Below are 27,470 nucleotides of genomic sequence, written 5' to 3' on the forward strand. Positions count from 1 at the left end.
GAAAGAAGAAAAGAAGGAAAGAAAGAAAAAGAAAAGAAGAAAAAGAAAAGGAAATTTTTTTTATTTATTTTTATTATTTCTTTATTATTATTATTATTATATATATATATATATATTTTTTTTTAAAGGCTTAGAAAGAAAAATAATCTATTCTTTTCCTTTTAATGAAAGTAGTAAAAATAATAATAATAAATTTTTTCTCTTTTTTTTTTTGAATTCATGTTTTCGGTCGTCAAACACCGCGTGGGCATGCCAAGATTACAAAACATCCACTGAGCTCAGAAGACACAAACACCGCGTGGGCACGCCAAAATCGGTTTTCGTCCTCTGATCTCAGGAGACATAAACAACGCGTGGGCACGCCAAGATTTCACTTCCTGATTGCAGTGAAGGAAATATTAATACTGATACTACCCAACGAGGAAACGATAAAATGAAAGAAATAAACAACTAAAAACAATAAAATCAATATTCGGGTTGCCTCCCAAAAGAGCGCCTTTCTTTAGTGTCTTTGGCTAGACATAGCATATAATTTGCTTAATCCAAGCAAATTGGGTCCTCCAAATGCATTGTCTCTACCCATTTAACTGGAGCCCTATCATAATATGGCTTGAGACGATGACCATTCACCACAAATTTCTTCTCCGTCTTTAGACTCTGGACACTGCACCATAATCAAAGACATTAGTAAAACATGCAAGATTTAATCGCTAGATATTTGATTTAAATTTTTTTCTTTTCCTTTTCAACTACCAAACAAATAACATGCACTTCATAAAAATAACTTATATAATTTTTTTAAATAACATTGCGTTATGGAATTTCTAAAATTACAGTTGAAATTGTAACAGATATTAATGACTATTAATTATTAGATTCTTATAACTAATATTCATCGGTGTCAACAAATAAATACGATTCATTAATAACAAAGGAAAATTAGAATTTGATAAAAAAAAATTTATTTGATAAAAAAGGAAAAAAAAGTTAGTATTTTATTCATAAAATATAGTCAACACCTTACATGTTAACAATTTCATTCTATTTTTACATTGATCTATGAAATAGAAAGAACTATGCATGTGTACTTTTTCCACCATTTAAATGTATTATAATAAAATAACGTATTTCCAACCTTACAATTACCAATTTTTTTTAATATAAAAGAAATATGCATGTATAGTAAATTATATTAAAAAGATTATTGTGAATATGATTTTTTTTAGAGCACATATTTGATGACTTTAGGCACGTGCAAGTTTTGAAATAAAAAAAAATTATTCCTCTGCCAATTACAGATTTTTAAATAAAATTTCTCTAACATTTCTCCGAAATATAAGATGTTAGTAGAGATTTTAAAATAAGATTTTACTACCGACAGCATTTTAGTAAAGGCAAATTCTACAAAACAAACAACATTTACATTTAATTTTATATTTTTTTGGAGCTCGTAAATTTCATTTTACATTTTTTTTCTAGCAAGTTTGAATTTAATTTTCTGAAAGTCATACTTATAAATGCGAAATCTAACAAAAAAATTAAATACAATTTTTGGAGGTCAAATTTATCAAATGCGAGCTATTTGAAAATTTTAAAAAAAAACATTTAGGAGCTCGTATTTAGCTCTTACTATTTTCTGGAAAAAATTCTCTAGTCCCAAAAAAAAAAGCAAAAAAAATTAAATTATACTTAGTGTGGGAGCTCTATTGAGCTCGCATTCGCGGAATGCGAGCTCTATTGACCTCCGAAAAAAAAAAATTTTAAGGAATGCGAACGCGAATGCGAGATCTTTAAACATTTTGTTTCAATACAAAAAAATCTCTGCCTCCGAAAAAAAAATAAGCACAAAAATTTTACTTATACTTTCTGGGCTCTATTGAGCTCGCATTTCAGAAATGCGAGCTCTGTTGAGCTCGCATTCCGCGAATGCGAAGACCCCCCGACGGATTCCCTCACCAAAATTATCCCTTTTATAGAATTTTTTTAAAATTCACCACAAAATTGAAAATTTCTCTCGCTGTTTCTGGGTTCATCCGAAACAAGCTTGGAATCTTATGCAGCAATTTTAACAACAAATCCAATCTCAAGTCCTTGTCAAATTCCCAAACCCATCATCAAGATATGATGCTAAACACATAAAAGGAAAAATCTGAGCTGAGGAACTTGCAAGAACCCAGGTTCGTTCATTGGTTTCAAGTTCTGGGTTTTCATGTCAAAATCAAACAAGCACCAAACTCTCAAGCCAAAACAACAATCAAACCCAAATCTTGTACTTTGCCCTCCTAAGAATTCTCAGACCCAAATTACACACACAAACAGGAACCAAAAATGCAACCTTTAGTTCATCAGATTACATATGTGGGAAACACTATCTGTTCATGGCCTCTCGATTGAATTCTTAGTTCAGATTCACATTAAATGAACAAAGGGCCGGCACCAAGCCTATCAATAGCACCACAACATCCCCAAACATACCCACAGTCATCGTCATCAGGCATGAGCAACAACTAAAAACTTAGAAAAGGAAGAAAATCATGCATCAGTGACTCAAATCTCTATGAAAGTTGTATTAAACCAACATTGAGAGGAATCCATGATTACCTGAGAGCACTAAAGCCGCTAGATGATCGTGAAATGCCCCAAGAAACGAGCGGTTCTGGAAGACGCAACCCACGAACTGTTTTTGCAAAAAATTTTCAGCCTGATGAAGGCGCTAATTTGGGCCGAGATTTCACTTTCTTAGAGCCGTTTTCTCCCGGGGCTTTGTGAACAAAATTTCTCCTAATACCTCCCAAGAAGGTGCAGAACCCACGAAATCACTCAAAAACTAGAAATCAGAATCAGAAGTCAATCTGGAAGGGGGCTGGTCTGCCAGCCTGGTACCAGATTTTCTGCAACTTTTCCTTCTTCCTTTTTCTCCAGCCAGGCCGAAGCTCCTTCCTTCCTCTTGTTTTCTTTTTTTTTTTTTCAGATTTCCCCCAAGCTCTCTTTTTTCTCTCTTGGTAGCAGCCCCCCTTTCTTTTTCTTCCCTGGTTTTTCTCCTGCCCAGCCCGTAGCCTTTCCAAGCTTTTTCTCTCCCTCCAGCTCTCTTTCTTTCTTTGCTGTTGCTTCCTTATCCCAGAAACCCTCCTTGTTCAGCTGTTCCCCCCTCTTTTTTTTTTTTTTTTTGGATTTCTCCCCATGAAACCCTTTTTCTTTTCCTCTCTTAAAACCTTTGTTGCCCGAAGCCCTTTCTGGTTTTCTTTGCTCCTCCCCCGCGCAGCCTTCCCTTCCTTGTTTCCTCTCTACTGCCCGAAAGCTCTCTAGCTTTCCTTCTTGCCTTTGCCCGTAACTTTTCTTTTCCCTCAATCTCCTATCTCTTCTTGGTTTCTCTTTCTGGTTTCCTACCCTTTCTCCTCCAGCCCGTCACCCTCAGCTCTCTCTCTCGCTTGACTTTTTCTTTCTTTCCTCCGACCCTTTCTTTTTCTTTTCTTGTTTCTCCTTCTTGCTCTTGCCTTGTTGCCCATGGCCTATCCCTTTGCCAGATTTCCCTCTTTTTTCCAGAATTTTCCTAAGCCTCCAAGTGTCTTGCCACCTACCCCGCTTTGCATGTGTTGTCAACCAAGAATGAGGACATTTGTCCTATTTGCATGCACTCCACTTGTCTAATATGCCCCTAATACACTTGTTTAATGATCCTCTAATACACTTATCTTTTTATTTTCATTTATTTATTATATATTTTCCAAAAACAATTTAGGTAAACAAAATAAATGTTAATTCCTAATTGCAAATGCATTGCACAATTTTCATTTATCTTAAAAAAAATTGAGTCTAAAAGGATTAAAGACAAATTTTGAATTTTTTGTGAGAATTTTTTTCTTTTTTTTAGAAATTTAATACAAACATACCTTAAAAATAAAAATAATAAACCTAATTTATAAAAATAAAGAAAAATGAACATTAACTATCAATCAAAAAAATTAAATAAAATAAACAAGAATAAAGCTAATATTGAATAAAATAAATGAAATTTTAGTGTCTACAGGGAGTAATCTTCCTATTGACTGTGTGTTGCGATTTTGGTTGGATAAATTGTGCAATAATTTGTGCTTATTGAGTTGATTGTTGCATTGGACGTAGTTACAACCTCTAGATTACTTGCTTCATATATTTGGTGAAAATTCTGTTTCTCTTGGTGATTGTGCATGGTAGACACTATGGTTAAACAAATATCCACTTCTAAATCTCGAACCCTTAGACCTCATCCCTCTACACCCCAACCTACCATTCCTGTGAATGAACCTACCAACCAACCTTTCTCTTCAGGTGTACGAAAATGCCTCGGTAGGGGTAAAGGAGTCCACGTGGCTATACCCACACACTTTGAAGGTCATTTAAACTTCAGTAAGGCTACCGATAAGCAGCGATATACTATGTGTTGTTAGCGGCGAATTATCCCCTGCAAAAGTAATGAGAAGCTTACCATGGATGTACTGCGTATAAGGGAAGAGGTTGAACGGATGTTTACCGCCATTGGTTGGCGATCTTATCTTGATATTTTTTGCCCCACCTTTGTAGAACTGGTTAAAGAGTTTTACTCTACTTTTGAGTTTGACCTGCCTACAGGGTATACTGTAGATACCCCAAATGTGATTCACTTTCGACTAATGGGTCAAGAGTTCCATTTCTCCATTACTCAATTCAATTTGGCATTTGAATTCATTACTCGGGAATATGCTGAGACTAGGGAGTACACTGAGAGTGGTTGTGACTACAAAGAATCATTTTATTCTCACTACCCCGATATTTGGAAGGAAATGTCTGTTGAAAGCGACCGTTATAACCCTTCTAGATCCAGGAGTTCTTATCTTAAGGAACCCAGTTCCCGATATATTCAGCGCTTCTTAGCTTACAGTTACTCGGGTCGCAAGGATAGTTCCGGTATACTTTCGCGCCCTGAGTTCTTCTTTATCTGGTGTATGAAGAACAATATTAAGGTAAATTTGGGGTGTTGGTTGGCATCTCAATTTAAGGCAATTTTAGCCAAGAAAAACAAACCCTTGATACTCAGGTCGTATATCACACGCCTGGCAATCCAGTTAGGGGTTCTTAATCTCCAAAACCACAATCTCCATTTGGCCTTTGACATGAAATTTCTGGATGACGATTGTCTATTAAAAATGGGAGTTATAAAGCGGGTTGATGATACCCTCTGATTTACACTCCCGGGACTCATTCGAACACCAGGTCACCGCCTCTCTACACGAGCAGGTCCTCTTCAGCTCCTGGATCTACTAATGACACTGTCGGACCTTCCTCTTCTGTACCTCCTCCACTGCTGGCCTCCGATTCTGAGTGGCAATACCTGCGAGAATAGGTTCATCATATGGACGAGCGGGTAATGAATATTGCTGATCAGGTGGCCCAGATGTCTCAGAATTTGGCCGCCTACTTCCACCATGTTGGCTTCACTCTGCCGTTCCCACCTATTCCACAGTCGGTTGGGACCCTCCACTACGTATTCGGGGAAGTTTCATTGTCCTATTTGCTTTATTTGCTTTATGACCTCCATTGAGGACAATGTTGGATTTAGGTGTGGGGGAGCTGTGGTACAGCTAGTATTTTTAGTTTTTAGATGTTTTCCTTTATTTCTTGTTATTTGTTCTGTTTTTCATTTATTTTCTTTTCATTTTTATTAGTAATTAGCATTTCTGTGACTGCCAAGGATTGATGATGGTTGGCTGACTCTAATTCTCATATTATCAAATTTTAGTAATAAAAGTGTATCAAGTTAATTTGGTTAAATCCAAAATATCTCTTTGGTGAATATCGATGCTTTTGTGATGCTTACAATTTTTGGTTAACTTTTCTCAGCATAGAGAATAACTGCTTGACATTTTACTTGCAAATTGGTCTAATTATTAACCTTAGTTCTCCATGTATGAGGAAATGAGGCTAGCTGCTATTATTTTATGTGATATCTTGAGTTATTTTGCTGCCTAGTTATAAATAAATTTGGCTGTACTCTGCTAGTTATTACTGCTAAGTAACTAGGGGTCTACACCAAAAATGTCAATCCTTGCGTCAAAAAATAGTAATTTCTATGAGTACGTGGTCTTATAGCGACTACAGCTGAGTAATCGGGCTCTTTCATCTGACAATGTTTGAGTTCGCGTCAAAAGGTTCTAATGGCTAGAGACTAAATCTATTATTATTACTATCTAGTCAAAAATATAAAAAATGTGAAAGTTGTGTAAATGTGTGATTAAAGTTAGCCTGTTGATCTATGCGTCTAATGTTGAGATTTTGGTTAATAGTTTGACCGTTTACTGATAAATGTTGATCGACCATTCCTTTTTCTTAGAATAGTTAGCCATAAATTGGAGGAGCTTGCAGTTTAGAAGCTAACCGAGGTGATGTTTCTTGGATCTTGACCATTGATGCTTGATATGTGTTTTTCTCGGTATCTTGGCAATAAGGTAGATGGAGTGATAGCCATTATCAGGAATTGATTTTGGTTTGCTATTCTCATGCTTGAGGACAAGCATGGTCTAGGTGTGCAGGGAATTGATAAGTCGCAATTTTTTCATTTATTTTATAATTAATTTCCTCCTATTACCTTACCAAATGTGCATTAATTAGCAGATTCTATTCATTTTTGACATTTGTGCTTATTGTAGGGAGTTGGAACAAAATTTTTATGGAATTTTGTATAAGGTATTTTTGACATTTTAGGTGACTCCATTAAGAATGATCATTCCCGTCACTTTGACACTTTAATCCAAATCATGAGGGGGTTATGTATAGCTTTTGAAACTATAAGGGGATTATGTAAAAAAAAAATGCTAAACTACAAGAGGGTAAAGTGAAATTTGCCCTTTTACATTCGAGTAACTAAGGGCTTTTTTTAATTTGAGAAAAAACGGCCCATCAACCAACTTAATTAGAGTAGCACACAATTAGTTGTAATTGTTGGGTTTTGATAGAATTCAAAATCTCAAAAAAGTGAGCAACCCATAAAAAAAAGGGTCCAAGCTCCAAGTCAAAATTTAAAAACTGGACTTGACCGGTTTGGCTGATTCATTTGGCATCACTCCGGTACAATGGTTTTGACTGATTTTTTTAACTTTTATGGTTTCTCAGAGAATTGGATTGATATCAGGGTCAATTCACAGTTTGACCGATTGAATTGGCCAGTTCGATTCGGTCCTTAAAACACTACATGTGATTTCAAAAGTTATGCATAATCTTTTGCAATTTGGACTTAATGTCAAAATGACATAAATAACCCACTATAATGGAAAATACGAAAATATCGATATTACCTTTGTTCAAAAATCAAAATAACTAAAGTGATTAAAATATATAAACATAATATGTATAACATTTTAATCACTTATGATTTTGTGTTTTATCATATGATCCCTAATGGTTTAGTATTTTATCACATAATACTCTTGTGATTTTCAAAATAGATAGATAATCTCCTTATAGTTAACAAATAATTTTCAAATTTACATAAGGATACTTTTGATATTTTAGTTGATTCCGCTATGAAATGCAAATTATAACATTTTGATACTTTGGTTCAAACCATCAGAGAATTATGCATAACTTTTAAAATCATTGAAAAATTATGTGAAAAAACGCTAAATCATAAAGGACTAAAGTATAATTTAACAAGGAAAAGAAAAATCTCTTTTCTAACGGAATAATTGGATGTTCAGCGTCAGCCTTCACATTTCCAACTTCTCCGATGTTATCTTTAAACTACCTTTACATTAGAAAAACATTTTGAGATGTCATAATTGCGGAGTACTGTCGGGTTGACTGTTCCCAGTTAGTAGAATCCGTGAGCGGAACGTAGATAATAGTAGAAATTTCTTTCGAAATTTGCCAAACACAGTTAGTCAGTGGGACATGCAGCAATTACCTCATGCTGTTAACAAAACAAAACAGAACAAAAAGATGTACGAGCAAGTAAATTATCAATTTATTATAAGTAAATTAGATATAACCTTCCAGTGATTTTGTCTATTATCACATGATCTTTTTAACATTTCAAAATTTTCATTTCACTCCACTATGATTTTATGTAAAGTAAAAATTTGATGAAAAAGTAGCCTATATAACGCCGTTAATTGAAATACCAATAGTGCCTTCATATTAATACTAAATCAATCAATGACTTAATTGCCTTATATAAAGTATATGGGGATTTCATAGAGAAAAAATTGTGGAGGGTAAAATGGATATCTATACAAATGATAAGGGAATTACATGGAGATTAAAATTTTATCACACATTTTTAGAGTGCATTTGATATAATGCCGTAATTAATTGTGTATTCCGTTCATTTTTCACTTTATATAAAACCATTGGGGGATTATGTAGCTATTTTAAAACCTAAGAGGGATCATCTGGCATTGTGTAAAATCATAGGCAGTTATAAGTAATTTATTCAGTTATTATTCATAAATTCGGATTAGAAAGCACTTTGCACGATGCTGTTGTAAACAAAGCATATAATGACGGATTAAATGCGAAGTTGTAATTTTGGTGTCTATATTAATTTTGCGGCACGAAGCAAATAAAAATCTTCACTTCTTCTATACATAATAAAATTTCAATAATTGCTTTGGCTGCTGGAATCCAAGCACCAGCAATAATAGTCAGACCTCGAGCTCTCTAGCAATCCTCTCAAGCTCGTTCTACCGCCATGATGCAAAATTGTTGCGCTTTTACAGGTCAAATGCAAGAGGGTAGTCCTCCATATCGTGATACTGTGATCTCATTCTCATCTAAAGCCACATTGTCGCAACACAGCCTTCATAGGGATCTTGCGGGCCCATTTGAACGTCATGGCTGCCACCTAAAAAAAAAAAAAATTCACTAGGAGAGTCCCAAAAAATGATGATGTCCTTCTTGATGTAATGTACTACTAATAGCCAAAGTTAATTAAGTTACTTACCAAGGTAGGAAATGGGGCAGGAACGGTTGTCAGGAACGGTGACAACCGTTCCTGAAGGTTCACGGCCACGATGTGGCCTCAAAAATTTGTGCGGCTCAGATTACAGCATGTAACTCGATTTTCACGCCATGTGTGGGGCCCACAAAAAAGTGTTGTAAAATTACGTCGTGTGCAAAGTAAGTTACATCATGTGCAATGGAAATTAAGCGCAATTGAAAATGAATACAACCGGCACAAACGGTTGCAGGTGCAACCGTTTGTGCCCCGTGTCCAGCCAAGGTATGCTTTTGTCAGATACTTGAGCGACTTGCTAAGTGGTGGATATTTGGCCGTGTCCCTGCCAAAAAATTTCATAGGTGTCAAAGTCTTTCTCTACACTTGTTTCAACGACATTGCATCCCTCAGAAATTCTGGTCGTATTCCAGTTGCTTCATACCTGCAGAAGAATTTTTCACACTTCAAAGTCAGTCTCTAGAGTCAATTCACTTTCTATGTGCCTATATATGTAGGATGTGAATTTGGACAATCTTTTTGTTGCGTCATTACCTATCGTTTGTGACGGGAAGTTGTGGTTTGACATATGTATGAAGGATTTTCCTTTCATACTCATTGATGGGGCAAAACTCTTGCACACAGATCTAAAGAACCATCACTGCCACCTCCAACCATTTTGCTGATAGGTGCCGAACCTGTGCAATAATAATTACTAAAAGTCCTAATTATCACTATAATTAATTATAGAGCAAATCCAAGTATTGGGGTAGGGACCCTAGGTGTGCAATGGGTTACTTGATTCACCCTATTCACGAAGAGTTTGCTTGATTCGAGATACCAGATTTGTCTATAAAAATATTAATTTTGCGTACAATGGCAAGTAGGGTCGATTCCACAGGGAACGGGTAGGAAGTTATTTCTTTCCAAGTCAATAGAATAAAATTGGGGGATGAATAATAGGATGGAAATGAAAATAAAATAAATAAAATTCAACTGATAATTCCACAAGTACAATTTACTAAAAATAGCAGTTAATAAAATTCTACTTAAACGATCAACTGCTCAGGTATGGGCCAGTTAAATGATCATTGATGCAAAGATATTTCATTTGTTCGTTACTAGGTTGGTTATAGTCATCAACAAGCTCTGACAACCAGTTCTTCCTTATTTTTTCGACAGTCAAGGTACGACCATTGACTGCTTCCCTAACCAAAAAACAACCCTATGTACGACCGTAGGAATTTAATTATCCAGTTGCATTAAATCTAGAAGAACCCAACCCCAACCAATAAATACGCTGAGAGGGTTTATTTAGATCAGATCTTACATTTCCCCAACATAAAGCCAATTATGGTGGTTGCCACTTGTTATCAACTAAACGAACAATTACGGATTCAATTTAATTAACGTGGCAGTAGGCTATTATATTAAATCAAATATCCAGCCGTTGATATTCAATTAATAAAATACCCATGAACAATTAATTCAGGAAACGCACAAATAGCAACAAATTGGAAGAAATAATGAAAATTCAATTAGATCTCACAGATATTATGGACCGCGCATTCGCGTCGACCTTTGGATAGAGGAGAAAACTAGCCGCTCCTCATCGTATCAACTTTGCGTGATTCGATTGATATCATCCACACAATTGCCCAAGAATTAATTGCCAAGGAATTGGAGAAATAATGAGGAGGTAGATGAGAAAGTGTTATCTCTCCTTTTTTTTTTCTTGAGTTTCGTCTCCATACTAGAGCCGCAATTAAAAAGCAAAAGCCAATGAAGAATTGTCTCAAGCAAAAGAAACGAATTCCAGAGTCAAAGTCGCCTAAAGCAAAAAGCTAGAGAAAAGAAGAAAAGCTCCAACGTCTGACCAAGAGCCGAAAAAAAGGAAACTGAAGCTAATGTCCCTATTAGACGTGAATCTGGCCTATTGTAATTGTTTTTCTATTTGAAGCCGCCGCCAGTGGAAGTCAGATCAGGAGCAAGCTTTTTCTAAGGGCTCCAATCCCACACATCTGGTCCACGTGGACCTGGTTCCTTAATTGGGTCTCCTCCTGTTACTAAGCTTGCGGGTCCGGTTTTTGGGTAATCCTCTACAATTTCTGGCGTGGGCACGTCCTGAAATAAAGGGTCTTCTGGAAATTTGCCTCAAAAGATTACTTTCAACACCAACCACCTACAATTTACACAAATATCAAATATGAGCAAATTCCTAATACTTAGCACAATGAGTAGCCAAAATTAGGACAAAATAATAGTGTAAAATGTGCTCAATAACCGCTCTATCATTTGCAAGCCAGAGCGACCAGCCTTGCTCTACTGTTGTCAAGCCTGAATTCATCTTGTACACCCAAATTAGCCAGACTGTTAGGAAATTGACTTAATTTCTTTTAAGCAGATTTATTAATTTGTGCGAAAGTAACTAGTTTCGTACTTGGTTTTAGTTACTTGAAGTGGTAGTAAAAAAATTTCCTATTTTGTTTAGGATTTAGAGGTTATTTCCTATTCTGTACAAGTTTAGAAATTAGCATTGTTTCCTATTGTTATTTGGGTTTTGACTAGATAATGTTCAGTATAAATAGGTGGGTTAGCATACTACAAAGAGACACACAAGAGCACACAAGGGTGACATGTAGCCTTATACATGGGGGGTGAGAGAGGGTCCTTGGAAGATAAGAGATGGTATTTAAGGGTTGGATTTGGTTTCAAATTGTTTTCTTATATAGGATTTTTCCTCTCATAATAAAGAACAAATTTCTCTCCGTGGACGTAGGTTTAATGGTAGAGTCGAATCACGTCAAATACTATGTGTCATTTATCTTTTATATTTGTGGATTGTTTCTCATTAAATTATTGTATACTTGATATTTCAATAGTCATGTGTTTCGCGCTTCGATTCTAACACAGATGGAATAGAACCCCCTAAAAAAACGGTCCAATATGTTTTACTACTGTTGTGTAATGGAAATGTGAATATACAACTGTTGAGTTTAATTGTTGATCTATACATTGTTTGAACGTGAGAATTGGCATGTTTCCCTGTGATTCCAGAGTGCACTGCGACTGCTCAGGACTGCGACGCAAAGGTCACATTCCCGGCCCTTGAAAATCCTCTCACACTCTACTTTCGGGTGCGGCCCTGATTTTGCAATTCAAGTCGAGCTAAACATTATTGTAAAAGCGCGACTTATTTATCCTTTCAGTTATTAAACTACAACAAACTCTAAACTTAATCTATCTGGATTACGTGTAGTAGCTTGTCCTACACAAGAATTTGCCAATATAATTGACGAGACAAAACATTAATTATATTATCATATGGTCATGAAATCGACCACAATTTTATTCTAACACAGTTTGCAGGCTCATTTTTAGATGCAAATCCAATTTCCATCATCTAAGCTTTGTTGACATTTTTAACTCTCAAGTAAGCTGCACGTCATTTTTCTCTCAACATCCTATTGAAGACGATCTTGAAGCCATCCTCTCTGTGCTAGTCTGTAGCAAAACTAACAAAGAAAATAAAAAGGCTATGTCAAGAAAAGGAAAAGGCTGAAGTTGATAGAATAGGTTATCAAAAATTTCTCAAGATGCATTCTATAAATGTCACAACATTTGCAAGATATAGAGAATAAACCTGTATATTGTTAATGGAACTCAAAATTCAGAGTTATTGCAACTAGTAACAATGAAAAGAGAAGGGAAAAAAGCTCATTAGCCGACAAATTAGTTTTAATCGAAACAGGTAGATGGGACAAAAACTTGTAGTGATCATAATTATTTCTCCAATGTCTAAGCAATTCATTTGGTGATCAAACCTGAATTTTATAGACAGAAGCCAAAATTCAGATTTGTAGGGAATCTGGGCTATGGTAAAGGGTGTTAATGTAGATGGGAGGAAAAAAAAGCCTAATTTCAGATTTATAGGGAATCTGGGCAATAGTATGGAATGTTAATGCAGATGAAAGATAAAACCAAAAAAAAAAAAAAAACAACTGCATAAGGGATGGTAAAAGGCTCATTATAAAATATACCACTGCGCCTAGGCCAAGTTGAAGTGAGCATTAGGGTAAGTTTCACATAACCCATATGCTTTTGCACAATACTAGGTGACTCTATTAAAGATTAACAATGGACAAAACAGGAAACTGCAATTGACCAATACTCACTCTAAAATTGTGTGTGATGAAATTATAATATATTCACATAATCTTTGATTTTGCACAAATATCGACTTAACCTTCATATAATTTTGTATTTACCAACATAATTCCCCCTTCTAATTTTATTCAATGTCGTTAGACCCTTAATAATTAAGTTAGGTCAATATTTGCATTTCAACTAATGGCATTATAGATATTATTTTTTTCATTAAATTTTTGCTTTACATAAAATCACATTATATGGATATTTTGAAATTTTAGGAAATTAATGTGGTGTCATGCAAATACACATGGGTTTATGAGTAATTTAGCTTAAGAATTATTGTAAAATCATGATTTAATCATATCACATAAAATCACAATTATGGATATTTTGAAACCTTAGGAAATTAATGTGGTGTCACGCAAAAGCACATGGATTTATGAGTAATTTACCTTAAGAATTATTTTAAAAAGCACGATTTAATCATATCATATCAGTTGATAACTTTAAGATATTTTGTACGTATCTATCTTTATTAAGGCTCTACCGTGCACTAAGTTAAAAGTTCGACCATTGCTGGTGTATAAGAAGTGAAGCACCGTTCTTCCCTTCGGCAAAAAGTTCAAAGGGTGCAGTAGTGCACTTAATTGGTTTAGAGATAAGTTCTCTCCCTCTAACCCGCATATATTGCCTGGTTGGAATCCGCCCTTCCCAAGTAGCGTAGGATTAAGATGAAATTCTAATGACTGGAAAAAAAAATCTGTCTGTATTAGGTGTAGTAACTTGTACTACATAATATTCTGTCAATATAATTGCTGAGTAAAACAATACATTATTCATAATAGGTTATCGTATTCCACCATAATAATATTCTAATACAATTTGCATGCTCATTTTCAATCACCTAAACATTTTTGTCTTTTTTAACGAATCCCTTCAAGGGATTGGTTTTGCGGTTGACATTAAGGGGCACTTGGTTCTTACTTTGGAATTGGAAAGGGAAATAGAATAATGGATAGAGGGCCTACTAATGAGGGTTTTGGTCAATTTCTCCCAATTTAGTTAGGAATCATGAATGGCCAAATTTTAAGGCATGATTTCAATATTTTAATTTCCATTATACTGGACCAAGCGTGCAGTATTGGAATTATTGTATTTCCAAGTACCAAAACCCCTAAACCAAGTGGCCCCTAACATTTCTGGCAACGTTGTATTGGAGATACGGTTTCCAGTAATTGAAGCAATCGACTTTGTATTTGTTAAACAAGAACTTACGAGAATGTCAAATTATTCAGACTTCTCGGATATTATACCAAATCTTTTTAGTATTAGTTTAATTATTCAACAAACTACTTGTTTTATTATTATTCAATTGTGGTTTCGGATTGTTAGTATGATTTGATAGTTTAGTTCTAACTTCAAATTAGGTTTTGTCAGTGAATGGTCTTATATAAAGACCTTTTCTGGCTTGTTAATGTATCATTCCTATCAATAAAGTCACCTCCCAGTTTCGTTTCGTTTCGTTTCGTTTCGTTTAGTCGTCTGTCTTTTCCTCGTTTGTCCACAGCAACGTTGCGATTTAGCTCTGATTCATAACTTGGGTTGTTTTAACATATTACTTGAGGGCCTACAGGCCATGGCAACCAGTACTCCAGTTAACATCCCCTCTAAAATGAAGGCCTGGGTTTATGGCTGAAGAGGCGATTTTTGGCGGATAAGTGAGCCGACCTAAATCAGTCCTCTCTGAGATGAGGTGAACTTGCTTATCTCACCTCGGATGGAATGAAGTGAGGTTGCACGGTCGAAGTGGAAGGCGGGGCTTCTCCCCTGGGATCACTCCGACGATCAAGTTAGTATGAGAACGAGAAAATGCTAGAGTATAAGCAAATGAACAGTGTGCTTACTTGAGGTGTGCATGAGAGGTATTTATAGAGTAGGAGCAAAGGACAGATCAGAGGGCTCATGCTGGTGGGACCCGCATCCTGGCATTACGGCTCTGTTTCCTGTTAGGAGATCTGACTCTGACACTGTAGCCGCCTGTGTATGATGACGGAGAGTACTGTGCAGGTGCCATTAAGAGCCTCCAGTGCTTTTCAGGTAAAGCACTGGTCCCGGATGATGTCAGGTGGCTTGACATCATCAGCGTGCAGTTGAGGTGGATGTGCCGAGGTCACCTACACGGTAGACTAGGGATCCGGCCGAGCTTAGAGGTGATGCTTAAGACGCGGATGAGCTCCGATGAGGGACGAAGTGAGTTCACCTCGGACACGCGGGACGGCCGAGGTGAGCATCCTCAATAAGCCCCACAAGCCTCGGATGCTCCGGGCAAGGGAGGTACTGAGGCTTCCTTGTGCCGAAATCATGAAGAGTCGGGGTCCCGAAACTGCTCCGGAAGATGCGGGGACGTGACACGTGGGCGAGTCAGTTGACAGGACGTAGAGGGTCAGTCGACACGCAACCGTCACGTCGTGGAGTAGTGGAACGTTTCGCGTTGATGGGGTGTCAGTCGAAAGGACGGGTCATTAATGAGGAGAGAGGGAGGCACGGCGTTTTGAATTCAGACGTGGTCGTCTTTTCGCATTCTTGCCGCCTCTTCGGATTCCCCTAAACCCCTATAAATAGGGGGGTCCCTTTCATCAGCTCCACGCATTTTTTCCTCTTTTGCTAAGACTTGCCAGATTCGCGAGTGCTGCCGAGGTCAGTCTTTCTAGCCGAGATCACAACCGAAGTCATCTACTTCGTACAGTTCCGTAGACAATAGTAAGTATCCTTTTTCTTTCTTATCTCGTCTTTCACTCATGGCCAAAACAGCTAAGACCCATAAAGAAACCGTGGCACCGAGCTTCCAGACCGAGGTGAGGCCGGATCCTGAGGAAGAAACGACGACATCCAGTTCGGAGGGGTCGACACCGAGCTCTGAGGAAGGATCAACCGAGGTGAGAGCCGGAGAGGCAGCCTCGGAGTTGGGGTCGTCCGAGATGAGCGAAGGTGGTTCCGAGGTGGACTATAATGAGGAGCTCGGCGTCGAGATACCACATGACGAGGACGTATTGGAGCCCGTCGCTCCTAAGGATGTAGCCAACATTGACTTCGGCAAGATGCCGAAGTTTAGAAGTCGCGTAGGAAGAGATAGGGTCGAGAAGGTGATAAATAAGTACCCTTTCCGGTCGGGGTACGAAATTCTACCGCCCGGGGTGGATGAGTCAGCCGAGAAGCCCCCCTTTGGAATGGTGGCCATACATGTCCAACAGTTGGAGGCCGGGCTGAGGATGCCGACGTCGAGGTTTTTAAGAGACGTACTTCGTCACTTCGGCATAAGGATCACTCAACTCGTCCCAAACGCGGTCCGCATTCTCGTAGGCTTCGAGATGCTATGCCGACATCAAGAAGTGACCCCGACTGTGGACCTCTTCCGCCGATGTTATACCTTCAAGGCACACGGGACAGATAAGGGATGGTTTTACGTTTGCAACCGGAACAACGCCATCCCGAAGTTGGTGATTGGTGCTCCCAGCTCGATCAAAAATTGGAAGCGCGACTACTTCTTCGTATCCGGAGTGGACTTCCCTAGGGGTTTTTGGTGGAGGCCAATCAAGGCGAAAGCCGATTCCTCTGCGGGGGATGCCGAAAAGGAGTCCTTCCAGAAGTTGATGAAGTCTGGACTTCGGCTGTTCAGCCAAGACTACCCCGAAGCCGTGCTCGTCGATGGGGGAATAAGTCGAGCCGTGATCAATACTACCAAGACTCCCTTCTTTTCCACTAAACTTGAGAAACCTCGTAATTTTCTTTCATGGCCTTTCTTTTGACTTCTGCTGTAGCAAATAATAATATTTGTTTCTTGTGCAGTGACTAAACTGTCTGACATCGTCGTATCGGGCTCATCCGAAGTGGCCAAGAGGCAGAAGAGGAAGAGCACCGACGAGACATCGGCACCTCCGCCGAAGAAGAAGTCACAAGGACAGGCCGCCAAGACCTCGGCGGCTAAAAACACTCCCACCAAGGTTGGCCAGAGCAGTTCGGCCACCGCGGCTACTGGATCCACCTCGTCTGTGCCAGAGGGAGTGCCCCTTGGAGTCGTTACAGCACTCCCACCTCCTCATGGCCGAGGCAAGCAGTTGAAGCCCCCGGCCAATGCAGTCTCGGGGACCTCACTTGGAATCGTTTCCATAGCCCCCCGGTGTTTCCCGGGGAAGAGAAGACGCACCCCGGCGGGCATTGCTGTCCGAACTGGAAAATTTCGGTCAACGACATGTGCCAGCATTCTCGGGTTGCCCAAGACCTAGTAATGCACTCCCCCTTGCCAAGGGATTTGGAGTTTATGAAGAAACTGTCCCCGGCTGAGAAGGTCCAGAGCCTCATGGTGTCCACAGCTTCCACCTCAGCCTTTGTGGCCGAGATGACACACCGGTACTGTGCTCTGGTCGAGGAGCAGGACACCGGCAAGTTGCAGAATCAGATCTCCAAGTTGGAGAAAAAACTGGCGGTATCCGAGTCTGAGAAGGCCGAGCTAGAAAGACGGCTTAAGGAGGCCGAGGTGAAGGATGAGGAGGCCGTGGCCACTGTCAACAGCCTCAGATCGGCCCTCGAGGAAGAGCAGAAGAGGGGGGACGAGGTGAAGAAGTCCCATGAACTAGCCCTCAACAGTGCTGAAGCCTCAGCAGTGGACGCATTTCGGAGGTCCGAGGCCTTCATCAAGGATCTCGGCCAGCTACTCACACCGAACTTCATGTTTGGCTTCACCTCAGCCATAGACGAGGCTGCGGCTCACCTCAGCCATAGACGAGGCTGCGGCTCACCTCCCCTCCGAAGTCTTGGAGTCTCTGAAAAACCATGCCAGTTATAACGAGGACTCCAAGGAGTTATGCGATCGGATGGCCGAAGGCATCCAGGCAGGAAGGAACTTGGCCGAAGTCCAGAATGAGTTCAACAAATGGCTGTCCGAACTCGACGAAGTGGTCGAGGAGGGTGAAGGAGAAGAAGCTGAAGGAGAGGAAACTGGGGGAGACGAAGCCGGAGGGGACATCGGTGAAAAGCATGGGGGAGATGGGATTCACCCCGGCGGGGGAGAAGATGTTCACCCCGGTGGAGAAGAGGCCGGAGAGGAGGCTGCCCAGGATGGGGCCGAGGCGGGGAAGGGAGCCGAGACGGGGGTCTGGGCTCTTAGTCATTAGGGAGGTGGCCGAGGTGAGGAGTGCTTAGTAGGGCTCCGACCTCGGTCTTGTATTCTTTGTAATGCCTTTTTATTGAATGGAATATCTACTTCTTCTCATCTCGGCTCTTTCAATTTCTTGCTTCGTCCCTTGCTTGTCCCCCTTATTTTTTAATAACGGATGCCGGGCATCATATTGTTGAAAAATAACTAAATAGCTGAAGTCATAACTTGACAAGATAACTGAATGAAGTCAACTTTGATGAAATAACTGAATGAAGTCATAACTTCAAGCATAATACAACCTAAGGTTTTCGGCGTGCCAAGACCTCGGCACTAGTGAGCCATCTCGGTAGCTTAGTTTACAATATCCCTTAAGATTAGACTCGACAACCCGGTAGGGGCCTTCCCATTTCGGGCACAATTTGCCTTGTGGCTCAGCTTGGCTGACTGAGTTTTTCTTCAGAACCAAGTCTCCAAGTTGGAATCTACGGTGTTTGACGCGGGCATTGTAATAGTGTGCCAGTAGGTTCTTGTAGGAAGCTATCCGGGCTGAGGCGAGGTCCCTTCGCTCATCGACGAGGTCGAGATCCAACTGTCTCTCTTCTTCGTTAACCTCAACTGCATAGGCTGCTAGCCGAGGGCTGGGGGTAAGGATCTCGGCAGGGATGACAGCCTCGGCTCCGTAGGTCAAAGAGAAGGGGGTCTCTTGCGTAGCTGACCTCGGCGTGGTCCGATAAGACCACAGGACACTGGGAAGTTTTTCGACCCAAGATGTTCCAGCTCGGTGTAGCCGGGTCTTGAGGCCATGCAAGAGAGTTCGGTTGAAGTTTTCTGCTTGACCGTTGGCCTGGGTGTGGCCCACCGAAGTGAAGTGTTGCTTGATGCCTAGGTTCTCGCACCAAGTCTTGAAGGGGTTCTCGGCGAACTGCCTTCCATTGTCCGAGATGATGATCTGTGGTATGCCGAAGCGGCAGATAATGCATTTCCAAAAGAATTTTTGAATGGCCAGCCCTGAGATGGTCCGCAGAGGCTCGGTCTCAACCCACTTGGTGAAGTAGTCCACAGCGGTCACCAGGAAGGTATAGCCCCCGACCGTTTTAGGGAAAGGACCTATGATATCCGTCCCCCATTGCTCAAACGGCCAGGGTGAAGTGATGGGAACCATGAAGTTTGAGGGCTGGTGGTGCTCGGGTGCGTGGATTTGGCAGGAAGGGCAGCCGAGAACGAGGTCCTGGGCGTCTTGCCGAACTGAGGGCCAGAAATATCCAAGAAGCACTGCCTTCTTGGCTACCATTCTGGGGCCGACGTGAACTCCACACAAGCCTTCGTGGATCTCATGGAGAACGTGGCGTCCTGTCTCGGGAGTGACACACCTCAGCCATGGGCCGAGGTAGGAGCGTTTATACAGCTCTCCATCGCGGAGAGCGTATCGAGCCGCCTTGCGTTGTATTTTTCTCGCCTCGGCTCGGTCTTCAGGGAGGGCTCCCTGACCCAAGAAAAGGATGAACGGGGTCATCCAGGTTTCTTCAGAGTGCACGGGGCAGGCCACCTCTTCCACGTATTCTGGTTCACTCAGGACCTCCACTAAGACTGTTTTGTTGAGGTCAGAGAATGAAGTGGAAGCCAGCCGGGATAAGGCGTCGGCTCGCTTATTCTGGGATCGGGGTATTCTTTGGATTTCGAACGACTCGAAATACGCGGTGAGTTGGTGAACTTTGGTGAGGTACCGTTGCATGGTCTCATCCTTGGTTTCGTATTCACCAAGGACTTGGCGTACAACGAGTTGGGAGTCACTGCGGACGTGGATTTGCTGGGCGCCGAGCCTACGGGCCAGCTGGAGTCCAGCGATCAGAGCCTCGTACTCGGCTTCATTATTGGTGGCCAGGAAGCCAAAGCGGAGGGCGTACGAGCACACCTCTCCCTGTGGTCCTTCCAGGAGCAGTCCGGCTCCGCTACCATCTCCATTAGAGGACCCATCGACATACAAAATTCACGATGATGGGGTGAACACCTCGGCACTGGTGGAGGTGGACTCTGGACCTTCCGTGAAAGTCAGCTCGGCCAGGAAGTCGGCCAGAGCTTGAGCTTTTATGGCCGTGCGGGGCTCATATGACAAGTCATACTCTCCCAATTCGACAGCCCACTTGGTGAGGCGACCAGAAGCTTCGGGTCGCACCAATATTTGCCGAATTGGCTGGTCGGTCCTGACGGAGATGGGATGAGCTAAGAAATAGGGCTTCAGCCGCCTAGCGGCGTGGACTAGTCCCAACACAAGTTTTTCTATCTGAGTGTATCGAGTCTCCGGCCCGCGGAGAGCTCGGCTGACATAGTAGACTGGCACTTGGGTGCCCTCATCTCGGATAAGCACAGCGCTGACAGCCTCGTCGGCTGCCGAGAGGTAAAGGTAGAGTTTCTCCTCGGGCCGAGGTGAAGCGAGAGTGGGTAGGTGATGGAGGTACTGCTTCAGCTGGTCGAAGGCAGCCTGACACTCCTCAGTCCAGGTGAACTGGTCAGCCTTTTTCAGCACTTTAAAGAAGGGCAGAGCTTTCTCAGCTGATTGGGACAGGAAGCGGTTAAGTGCGGCTAGGCGTCCATTCAGCCTTTGGACTTCTCGGACGTTCCGAGGTGGGGACATGTCCTGAATGGCCTTGACTTTGTCGGGGTTGGCCTCGATTCTCCTGTGGGAAACCAGATACCCCAAGAATTTTCCCGAGGTGACGCCGAAGACGCACTTTTTGGGATTCAGCTTCATCATCGAGTCTCGCAGGACACCAAAGACTTCCCTCACGTCTGATAGGAAGGATGAAGTGGCGAGACTTTTGACGAGGATGTCATCCACATAGGCCTCCACATTGCGGCCGATCTGATTCTTGAAGAGTCAATTGATCAGCCTTTGGTAGGTCGCCCCGGCGTTCTTTAGCCCGAAGGGCATGGTAGTGTAACAATAAGTACCTCGGTCGGTGTAGAACGCCGTTTTTTCTTGGTCCTCTTCACTCATTCCTATTTGATGATACCCTTTGAAGGCATCTAGGAAGCAGAGGACTTCATACCCCATCGCCGAGTCGACGAGGGCGTCTATCCTCGGCAGAGGATAGCAATCTTTGGGGCAGGCCTTGTTGAGGTCGGTGAAGTCTACACACATTCTCCATCCACCGGTGTCCTTTTTGACCATGACTGGGTTGGACAGCCAGGTGGGATATTGGACATCGTGGATCATCTTAGCCGGCAAGAACTTGTCGACCTCATCCGAGATGGCCTTGCTACGTTCGGGGCCGAAGTGCCTTCGTTTCTGCCGCACAGGTCGGGTCTGTGGGTTAACGTTGAGTTGGTGAGTCATGAGCTCGGGTGGCACTCCGACCACTTCATCTGCGGAGCACGCGAAGATGTCTCGGTGGTCCTTGATCAGGGAGATCATTTCTTTTTTCAGGGGTGAGGGGAGTCCGGCCCCTACTTGGACCACTTGGTCAGGGTTCGCTTCATCCAAAACCACTAGTTCCACCTCATCCCCAGGCTCAAACCTGTTGGGCTCTCCTGCCTTCTTAGGGTCGATGCAGTCTATGGAGAGGACCGCTGGCCTCTTTTCTTCTGACCTCGGCAAGGGCCGAGGTGCGACTGCTGCTTGAATGGTGGCGAGGTAGCACTCCCGGGCGACGCCCACGTCGCTGCTCACCTCAGCCACCCCTGCGGGTGTTGGGAACTTAAAACTCAGGTGGTAGGTGGAGTATACGGCTCTCAAGGCGTTGAGCGTGGGTCGGCCTATCAGCATGTTGTAAGGAGAGTCCGCTTTGACCACCGCAAAGCTAACAGGCACAGTTCGGCAGCGGGGATGGCTCCCAATAGTCACCATCAAGGTCACCATCCCCTCCGGGTGGACGACGTGTCCCCCGAAGCCGACAAGGGGAGTTCTGACCGGGGTGAGTTGCTCCCGGGTCAGCTTCAAACTCTCGAAAGTTCGGTAGTACAGGACATCTACCGAGTTTCCGGGGTCCACATAGACCTTTTTGACTATATAGTTGTTAGTGAGGACTTCAATCACGAGGGCCTCGTGATTGCTGGAGGCGGCGGGGACGGGGTCGCTGGGACCGTAGGTAATCACTTCGGATAACCGGGAGCTCGGCTCGGCAGCTTCCATGCCGGCCTGGCGGTATGTCCGTTTCCGGGAGTTCTGACTGTCTCCTCCCGTGGGGCCATCCGAGATGGTGTTGATTACCCCGGCGATGTTTGGGCCGTAGCCTGGTGATCTGTCGCGTGGAGGCCTCTGTTCCCCCTTAGGTTCCTCGGGACCTCGGCAATGAAGCTTCGTATCCCGCTTGTCCTCTCGGCGGGGACCTCGGCTCTCCCGGTGAGAGGCGCTTCGGTTGAAGCCCCCATCCTTGCGGACGAATTGCTTCAGGTATCCTTGTCGGATCAGGTTTTCAATTTCTCGCTTTAAGTCGTTACAGTCTTCAGTCTCGTGCCCCACATCTCTGTGGTAGGCACAGTAGAGGTTAGAATTCCTCTTATCCCTTCTTCCCGGGATCTCAGGAGGGGTTCGGCCGAGGTGGTTCTGTCTCATCACAGCCAAGACATGGGATCGGCCGGAATTTAGCGGCGTCAGCTCGGCGTCCAAGGTGGACGATCTTCCCTTCACAATCCGGTCGAAGACACTCCGGCGGTCTCGGGGTTGGTTTGAAGTGCCACTTGGGCCTGGTTCACCTCGGCCGGTGTCTTTCCTCCTCCGGGGATCTTGCCCCATACGAGATGCTTGGGCTTCTCGCTTCATGCGATTTACATCCTCACTTCGGATTCCCTGGTCCACTCTTTCCCAGAGCTCCTAAGTGTATGGGGGTACTCCCGATGGATTTCGGTGTTAAAGATCCCTGCCACTAACCCGTTGGTGAAGGCAGCGATAGTTACCTGCTCGTTCTGATCGGGTATCTGCACATTCTCCTCGTTGAACCGTTGGGCGTACGAGCGAAGTGACTCGCCCTGACCCTGTTGCAGGTTCAAGAGGTAAGCTGAAGTCTTGGTGATTGGTCGAGACGACACAAAGCGGTGGATGAACCGGTCTATCAGCTCATCCAGGGAAGAAATGCTCCTTGGTTCTAGACTCCAGAACCACTTCCGGGCAGTCCCATGTAGGAAGATGGGAAAAGCCCGACAAATCACGGCGTCGGGGACGCAGTAGAATCGGAATGCGGAGATGAAGGCGCGGAGGTGATCCTCGGGGTCACCTCGGCCGTCATAGGTGTGCAAGTTTGGGAGCTTGAAATTCGGGGGAACCATCTCCCCATTGATGTCATCCGTAAAGGGCGGAGCCCTCATGTAGTCCGAAGCTAGGCCCCCGGGGCGCCGAGGTGGGTCCTCGGCTCGTTTTCCTATCAGTCCCCGGGAAAATGCCCGGGAGATGGAGGCAATTTTGGAGATCGCCTTGGAGGAGGCACGCCTGGAGGTACTCCGAGAGAGACGCCCCTCATCGGAGTCTTCACCTGAAAGCACCTCAGGGGACTTCGTCGGCCTCTTCTTGGAAGACTCGGCCTTTTCTTTCCCCTGTCTTTTGAGGTACCTCCCTAGCTCTTCAAAAATGTTGGGGTTGTCTGATACGAACTCGGCCATCCTGGCGATGGCGTCCTCGTTGTTGGGCCGGGTCCTTTGGGACCCTTGTTCTTCAGAGATACTGTCTTGCTGGGCTCCTGAGGTCTGCCCAACCCCAGTTGAGGGAACTCTTCCGCTTCTGGAGCGCGTGGATCTCATGTTAATAGTGATCTCGTTCCCACAGACGGCGCCAATTGAAGAGGCGATTTTTGGCGGATAAGTGAGCCGACCTAAATCAGTCCTCTCTGAGATGAGGTGAACTTGCTTATCTCACCTCGGATGGAATGAAGTGAGGTTGCACGGTCGAAGTGGAAGGCGGGGCTTCTCCCCTGGGATCACTCCGACGATCAAGTTAGTATGAGAACGAGAAAATGCTAAATTATAAGCAAATGAACAGTGTGCTTACTTGAGGTGTGCATGAGAGGTATTTATAGAGTAGGAGCAAAGGACAGATCGGAGGGCTCATGCTGGTGGGACCCGCATCCTGGCATTACGGCTCTGTTTCCTGTCAGGAGATCTGACTCTGACACTGTAGCCGCCTGTGTATGATGACGGAGAGTACTGTGCAGGTGCCATTAAGAGCCTCCAGTGCTTTTCAGGTAAAGCACTGGTCCCGGATGATGTCAGGTGGCTTGACATCATCAGCGTGCAGCTGAGGTGGATGTGCCGAGGTCACCTACACGGTAGACTAGGGATCCGGCCGAGCTTAGAGGTGATGCTTAAGACGCGGATGAGCTCCGATGAGAGACGAAGTGAGTTCACCTCGGACACGCGGGACGACCGAGGTGAGCATCCTCAATGGCCAATATGGGACACCCGAAGATGTCCTTAAATTGGGATCCGAGGCTGATGTTCCTGACCTAAATGATGACCAGGTTTTGATCAAAGTAGTTGCTGCATCACTGAATCCAATCGACTTCAAACACATGCATGGTTATTTCAAGGCCATTGATTCTCCACCCCCAGTAAATACCTTTTTTCATTTTTTTTCAGCGGAAAATTTGTTGTTTGTTTTATTTACTAGGTAGTCCTTGTGTAGATTTACTGTTCCTTTTTTTTTTCAATCTGGTAGACTGTTTCTGGATATGATGTTGCGGCTGTGGTAGTTAGAGTTGGAAGCAAAGTGAAGGAAGTCAAGGTCGGGGATGAAGTATACGGATACATTCACGAGCACGCTTTGTACCCAAAGGGATGTGGGTCACTGGCGGAGTACACTGCAGTGGAGGAGAAGGTACTAGCTTTGAAGCCAAAGAATTTGAGTTTTGCAGAGGCAGCAAGCCTTCCTGTTGCTGTTGAAACAGCGTATGGGGGCCTTGAGAGCGCTGGGCTTTCAGCTGGTAAATCACTTCTTGTTCTGGGCGGTGCTGGTGGAGTTGGATCTTTTATCATTCAGGTATTTCATGTGTTTATTTTTACCCTTAATTTCCAATACTTTGAAACACCCTAGAAAAATCAGATGTAGTTGGTCATTTCCAAAGAATTAGTGATAATTATTGAGGATCAATAAACAACTACTGGTAGCAGTACTGTGCTAAGCCATTCTTGGCAGAGACGAAGAAATGTTTGTAACTTTTTGTATCAATCAAAATTTCATATTTGGCTAAACCTTCGCAGAAATTTAAGGTTTGGCTTTTGAATTACTAGACAAATTGAAAAGCAGTTCTGAAGGTTAACCTTTGATTAGAACCCGACGATAAATCATTTTACTACCTAAATTCATGCATGACTGAAATGATTTCTTGATCAGAGGCAGCTGGCAAAGAATGTGTTTGGTGCATCCGAAGTGGCAGCAACTTGTAGCGCTGGGAAACTGGAGTTACTTAAAACCGTAGGAGCTGATTTGGCAATCGACTACAAAAACAACTAGTATGAAGATTTGCCAGAGAAATCTGACGTGGTATATGATACCGTTGGTAAGAACTAAGAACGAATCCCTTTCTCTCTATTTTGGGCAGTAGATAAAAGGTTCTGCTGCTAGAATTTAATTTTGCAATGTGCGAAAATGAGCAGGTGAGAGTGATAGGGGTATCAAGGCTTTAAAAGAAGGCGGAAGGGTGGTGACAATCGCGGGGGACGGATCGGAGGTTCCTCCTGTTTTCATGTTTGTGGTCACTTCAACTGGCTCTGTCTTAAACAAACTCAAACCTTTCACAGAGGAGGGGAAGCTGAAGCCGGTGATTCACCCTAAAGGTCTGTTCCCATTCTCTAAAACCGTTGAAGCATTTTCCCAGACGGGATCCTCTGTCCAATATATCTGTTCATTTTTCTTGTCCAATACAAAACTACGTAGTTTCAATTGCTAATACTATTGATATGACACATAACATTGAATGCATATTTAGGAAGTGTTTGGTAAACGGTTTCAAATTCAATAATATCCACAAATGATGTTTGTTTATGCCTAATTGTATCCATAGTTTTCTACTTTGGAATTATACGCTGCATGGCTCAGATGAGATTAGGCAAGCATTTGAGGATGAGATCCTTGAATTTGTCAGAGTTGCAGTTACGTGTAATCATGTTGATTCAGAAAGTAGGAGTTGCAGTTACGTGTAATCATGTTGATTCAGAAAGTAGGCCGTCCATGCTAAAATTGAATTTGAAACTCATTTACCAAATACTCTCCAAATATGCATTCAATGTTATGTGCGACATCAACAATATTAGTTAGTGGAACTATGTAATTTTACATTGAATAGAAAAAATGAACAGATATATTGGACAGAAGATCACATTTTCATTTTCCTATCTTCAAATATATCCAGCTCCATGATCAAGATTCGAATCATTGCTATCTCCAATCCCTGGACGCATCATATCCTTTTACTGGAAAGAATTCTGGATTGCTAATAACAGTAAATGTAATTGCTAATAATAATAAATGTAATTGCTAGTTCTATTAAGGATGTACAAAGCTTGCTAGTCCTATTTCTTTTTATATTACGTAACAAAGCGCGAAAACTTCTCATCATCTTCTTCAGCTTGTCTCTGATTGCCTGAAAAGGCATCCCTCCATTTGAGGTATACCATATATCCATATGCAGCTCTCGAACTTTTTTCTTTTACTACTTCTTTTTGTTACCCATCACCAAAAAAAAAAAAAAAAAAAAAACCTCCCTTTCAATGGAGTAAGGGGATGTTCAGCGTCAGCTTCTCCTATGTTATCTTAAAACTACCCATACATTAAAAAAGCAGCTTTTAACACATTGAGATGTCATAAATGGGGAGTACTGTCTGGTCGACTATAACATGCTAAATTGTAATTATTGGTGTATATATTAATTTGGTGGCATCAAGCAAATGACAATCTTCACTTCTGCTATACATAATAAAATTTCAATAATTGCTATGGCTGCTGGAATCCGAGCCCTAGCAATAATAGTCAGACCTTGATAGAGAAACACAATGTAAAGACATGTTGTTTTAACTTTAAAAAGGTTATATTGGATAAACATCCTAAATCCATTCAATGGAATGATTAATTGAGTAAAACAATCGTGACGAAAGAAGAATTTTTAAAGTTGAAGAGGTTGAGAGATTTCATTTCTATCATACTTTTAGCATTAAACTTGATTCAAGTATTTACATTTATCCCCCTTTATCATCAATAAATTAAAATGAGATTCAATAAAAAGGCAGAGGAACACG

At 42.4% G+C, this 27,470-nt stretch overlaps 1 long non-coding RNA gene and 2 pseudogenes across 1 annotated transcript; 1 reads left to right on the top strand and 2 right to left on the bottom strand.

Moving 5' to 3' along the window:
* Nucleotides 1–2,186: 2,186 nt before the first annotated feature.
* LOC140010233 (uncharacterized) lies at nucleotides 2,187–3,567 on the bottom strand. Its single transcript, XR_011817529.1, has 2 exons — nucleotides 2,602–3,567; nucleotides 2,187–2,514 (listed from the first exon to the last, which is right to left on the bottom strand). It is a non-coding gene; the product is annotated as an uncharacterized lncRNA (long non-coding RNA).
* A 5,041-nt stretch (nucleotides 3,568–8,608) lies between these two features.
* Nucleotides 8,609–12,393, bottom strand: LOC140010695 (RNA exonuclease 4-like; annotated as a pseudogene).
* A 2,339-nt stretch (nucleotides 12,394–14,732) lies between these two features.
* On the top strand, nucleotides 14,733–26,378 carry LOC113699899 (2-methylene-furan-3-one reductase-like; annotated as a pseudogene).
* Nucleotides 26,379–27,470: the final 1,092 nt, after the last annotated feature.

This window comes from Coffea arabica, chromosome 7c (assembly GCF_036785885.1).
Source record: "Coffea arabica cultivar ET-39 chromosome 7c, Coffea Arabica ET-39 HiFi, whole genome shotgun sequence".
NCBI lineage: Eukaryota > Viridiplantae > Streptophyta > Magnoliopsida > Gentianales > Rubiaceae > Coffea > Coffea arabica.